This window comes from Lithobates pipiens, unplaced genomic scaffold, assembly GCF_037356315.1.
Source record: "Lithobates pipiens isolate NorthernLeopardFrog02 unplaced genomic scaffold, aLitPip1_a1.2 Scaffold_28, whole genome shotgun sequence".
Classification (NCBI taxonomy): Eukaryota; Metazoa; Chordata; class Amphibia; order Anura; family Ranidae; genus Lithobates; species Lithobates pipiens.
Genome location: NW_027507789.1, coordinates 112,599,775 through 112,605,310, shown reverse-complemented (window position 1 = coordinate 112,605,310; position 5,536 = coordinate 112,599,775). Strand labels below are relative to the sequence as shown.

The following is a 5,536-nucleotide window of genomic DNA, read 5'->3' as shown; positions in this document are numbered from 1 at the left end:
AGATTTATTCCTAAATGTACATTATATAACTAGGTACTAACATTTAGAGGTAAAGTTGGTCTGGGGAAAATCCGATTGCCTCTATGGCATTAGGAAGGAAGTTTATCCCCTGCTGTAGCAAATTGGATCTTGCTTTTCTGGGGTTTTTTTTGTCTTCCTCTGGATCAACTGTGGGTATAGGAATGGGTATATGGGATTGTATGATATTTTTTATTTTATTTATTGTATTTTTTTTTTTTTTTTTTTTTTTTCGTGGAAAACTGACAGTTTGTTTATTGATAAAGTTACTCCTGCATCTTCTCAATGGTTTCTTCCTTGTATTTGCCCTTCTCTTTGCCAACTTGGCGAGACTTGGCTTTGCGTTCCAAGATCTTCTTGCGATCCTTGTCAAGCTTTAGCCTGGTGATCACAACCTTGCTGGGGTGGATACCAACATGGACAGTGGTGCCGTTAGCTTTTTCACGCTGCACACGTTCAATGTAGATAACGTATTTCTTTCTGTACACCTGGACAACTTTGCCAATTTGCTGGCCTTTGTAGTGTCCACAGACGACCTGTACTTCATCGTCCTTGCGGATGGGCATAGAGCGAACATTGTACTTTTGCCTCAACTCCTTGGAGAGGGGAGAGGACATGATCTTTCTACGGACATGTGAGGGGGCATTGAAGTGCCTCTTGCGATTTTTGCTTCGGTCAGAAGTAACAAATGGACTGAACTTCATTTTGCCAAGCCTCACAGTCCACTATGGCCGCCGGAAAAGAGCTTATTGTATTTTTATGGTTGGACTAGATGGACTTCTTTTTTCAACCTGACTAACTATGTAACTATGTAACAGAGCGTCATCATGCTGAATAATGGTATACAGTGAAGATCCGTCTGCTGTCACAAGATAGACTTCAGATTTTCCTGACAAATCAATATCGCTAACTAACTTAAAAAACTCCTTAGTATCTTTTAGATAAGCTCGTGTCTGCAAGACACTTGTTTCCAAAAATGTATCTAGATGCTGCCCCACTCTTGCTGTAACCTATGCCTTACTGGGCTTGTAGGAGGATCCAATTTAAACAAAAAAAGGAGGGAGGTGGAATAGAAGGTATTTATAACCTTAGTAAAGTTGAACTTACACATAAAGAGATGAATATTATGAACTCAAGACTTAAATGTGCCCCAAAAAAAGCAATAAATACATTTTATGTTTATATGGATATACACAAACATAAGAAATATTAATATAAAGAAATATTTTTTGAATAACGGACCTTTGAACAATAATATAATAAATAGGAATATAATAGGAATAGACAGTGGTTTAAAAAAATAGATCATTGTTTAATCCAGCGAATACTGCAAACACAAATCCAAGATTCATTCAGAAAGGTATTGAACAACTGGACGATAGGAAAGATATTATAATCCACCCTGAGGATAAAGGAGGGGGCGTGGTCATAATGGATAAATGTTTTTATGATACTCAATTGGTGAATATGTTATCTGATGAGAGTACATATACGAAATTGAGCTCTTAACCCTTCTTCCTATCAGAAGGACCTTCAAGGACTGAAAGCTTTAGGTTACGATAAAAAGGTATTAAATAAGAAGGAATGTAAATACCTAGTACCAAGCTATTGTAAATTCCCATAATTTATACATTACCTAAGGTGCATGAAGACTTTACTAAGCACATCCTATCGTGAACAGTATAGGTTCAGTTATAGCAAGAGTGGGACAGTATTTAGATACAGTTTTGCAAACGAGTGTCTTGCGGACATGAGCTTATCTAAAAGATACTAAGGAGTTTTTTAAGTTAATTAGCCATATTGATTTGTCAGGAAAATCTGAAGTCTATCTTGTGACAGCAGACTTATCTTCCCTGTATACTATTATTCAACATGATGATGCTCTGCTTGCTTTAAACTGGGCCCTCGGCAATAGAGATGATATACCGTTTGAACAGAAAGTATTTTTGGGACAGGTGTTAGATCATTGCCCGTCCCACAAATACTTCTGGTATAATCATCAGTTCTTCTCGCAAAGGAGGGGTGTTGTGATGGGGCTAAGTTAACCCCCAGTCTAACAAACCTCTTTATGGTAGAGAGGGAAGACAAGTCTGTTTTTGCAAAGAAAAGAGAGTGCCTACTCTTTTATAAAAGGTATATTGACGATCTGTTTTTCATTTGGGAGGGAAACGAGAGTTCCCTACATGAATTCGGAAATTAATTCTAATAGGAATAATATAAAATTAGATTACAAATATAATAAAGAATAGATCCATTACTTGGACGTGATTGTGCTGAGACTTGGGAACTCTTTGTCCACCGCAGTATATTTCAAACCTACCAATAGGAATAGTTACCTACCTGTCAGTAGTGGTCATCACCCCCAGTAGTTGAGAAATATCCCAAAGGGACAGATAATACGAGTAAAGCCGCGTACACACGGGCGGACTGTATGGCCTACTTAGTCCGTCATACAATCCGACGGACAGTCCGTCCTACTTTCGAATGAACGGACTTGACCACACACGGATGCACAAACAGTCCGTCGAAAGCTTGCGCGATGACGTGTACAGCACGTACGACGGGACTAGAAATAGGAAGTCCAATACACAGCAATGCAACCTTTCGCCGTGTAAATCCTTTCTGAGCATGCGCCATTCTTAGTCCGTCGAACTAGCCTACTGACGAGCGGATTGTCCGCTGAAACCAAAGTATGACGGACAGAATTTCGAAAATTCCGAAATACTTAGTACGCCAGACTGCACGCTGAAAAAGTCCGCTGAAGCCCACACACGAGCGGACTTTTCGCTGAAATGTGTTTCGACGGACTAAGTAGGCCATACAGTCCGCCCGTGTGTACGCGGCTTTAGAAGAAATTACACTTCAGATAGAGATTTTCAGGCACAATCTAAAATAATTAGGGACAGATTTGTTCAAAAAAGGTTATAAAGAAGATCAATTCGATAGAATTATACAGGATGTAGCAGAAACCCCACGTGATGCCTATCTCAAAGATAAGGAGGTTTTAAGGAATTATATGCAAGAATGGGGATTTATTTCCAATTTCCATGCACAATATAAGGAAGTAAATAAGAAAAAATCTGTCATTTATTAATGGAAAAGCATCCAATTTTGGAGACCGGATTGTAAAGAAAGTCTTAAACCCATCTAACAGACCATGCATGTTTTGGGACCGTGCTGGTCTCTTTTCATGCTAGAGGTGTAAAGCATGTTCACAAGTTAGTAGCCATATAAGAGGTCTGACAGAATTCACTTTCACTTTCACTTTCACCGGTAATAACAGAATATTCAAAATCTGAAATTATCACGTGGTAATATATATGTGATATATGTCTTGCAGTGCCCATGTAATTTAATGTATGTGGGCCTCACTAAAAGGACCCTGAAAAAATGAATCTCGGAACATATATATGACATAGATAGGTTTCAAATATCATAGTGTTTCACTACATTTTAAAAAGCACCACAATCAGGACCCGACTGGGTTGAAATTTTGGGGTATAGACAGAATACATCCGAATTGGAGAGGGTCCAACCTGGTACGTGAAATATCCAAATGAGAAACGACATGGATTTTTCCTATGAATACTTTGATGCCTTGTGGCATGAACATTGAAGTAGATGTGAATTGCTTTATAAGTGATTATTGAATAATGTATTTAATATTTTATTATAAGATTATAACATTCACATATTCATTGATCAACTTTTGTCAGGAATTTTTCATTTTAAGTTTAATCTATTTTATTTGGTAGCTATAGACGATACAGTTCATTTATGGTATAGATATCATTCTTTATAGAACGAACCATTGAAATTTTATTTTTTATTTTTCATTCAGCTTGTCTATTTTTAGCTTGTTGTAGTAATATCAGTTTATGTCTGATTAATAGGACTGAACATACAGTTTAATGAGAATAGCTCGTCAGGTTAAACAATTCTTTAAAGAATTGATGTGATGTCAGTTGCTTTGGGCATAACTTATATTTTATAATTCAAATTGGTACTTGTGCACTACGATTTCAGTATCCTCGAGATTGCAATGAACTAATGAGTTTATTATTATTTTCAGTCTGTTTTGAATTGTATCCACCTGCCATTGGCAGGCATATTTGGTAGCAGCTTCAATCTTAAAATAGGTTATATATGTGTGTTTTGATATTTTTTATATATATATATTTTTTTATATATAATTAAGGTCAGAGCTTCACCAAAAACATAAGCACTTGAATTTGTAGGAAGCAGTTTGTCTACAAGCAGCTATAAATAAAAATGAAATATTCCTTTAAATATCATGTCCTTAGTATGCCTGTAAAGTAGCACATCTTTCCCATGTTTATAACAGTGCCACAGTAAAATTAAATTTCTAAAGGAAAAAATGTAATTTTAAACTGGTCGCAGATGTAATGTATTATGGGATCTCAACATTATAGATAAAAATACCAAAAATACTAAAAAATGGTGTGGATGTCACCCCCAAAATCCATACCAGGCCCTTCAGGTCTGGTATGGATAGTAAGGAGAATCCCACACCCAAATTTTAAAAAGATGGCGTGGGGGTCCCCCAGGCACTATATACTCTGAACAGCAGTATATATGCTATACGGCCTGCCCTATATTCTCTGCAGAAAATTGGGCCTTTAGTGTTAGTTGTACCAGAACACTGTAAGCCCTCACAGTTACCCTTGTTGGGCGCAGAAACAGGCCCTGCTGTGAAATATTATATCCAGAATTGTAATTACATGCCCTTGTTAAACAGGGGCAGGAAAATTGGGCCTTTGGTGGTGGTGGTGCCACAAAACTGTAAGCCCTCACAGTTACTCTTATTGGGCGCAGGAACGGGCCCTGCATTGAAATATTTTATCAATAATTGTAGTTACATGCCGCTCTTAAACAGGGGCAGAAAAATAGGGCCTTTGGTGGTGGTGCCACAACACTGTAACCCCTCACAGATACTCTTGTTAGGTGCAGGAACAGGTACTGCTATGAAATATTGGTTCAAAAATTGTAATTACATGCCCCTGTTAAACAGGGGCAGAGAAATTGGGCCTTGAGCGGTGGTGGAGGTGCCACAACACTGTAACCCCTCAAATAAACGTTTACTGTACAAAATAAGATCCCTTGGCATGGACCATAGGGTGAGTACATGGATTGAAAACTGGCTACAAGGGCGAGTTCAGAGGGTGGTGATAAATGGGGAGTATTCAGAATGGTCAGGGGTGAGTAGTGGGGTCCCCCAGAGTTCTGTGCTGAGACCAATCCTATTTAATTCATTCATAAATGACCTGGAGGATGGGGTACACTCTGTATTTGCTGATGATACAAAGCTAAGCAGGGCAATAACTTCTCCGCAGGATGTGGAAACCTTGAAAAAAGATCTGAATAAATTAATGGGGTGGACAACTACATGGCAAATGAGGTTCATTGTATAAAAATGTAAAATAATGCATCTGGGTGGCAAAAATATGAATGCAATCTATACACTGGGGGGAGAACCTATGGGGGAATCTAGGATGGA

General features: G+C 38.1%; 1 pseudogene; it reads right to left on the bottom strand.

Moving 5' to 3' along the window:
- Positions 1-257: 257 nt before the first annotated feature.
- Positions 258-759, bottom strand: LOC143935574 (large ribosomal subunit protein uL24 pseudogene; annotated as a pseudogene).
- Positions 760-5,536: the final 4,777 nt, after the last annotated feature.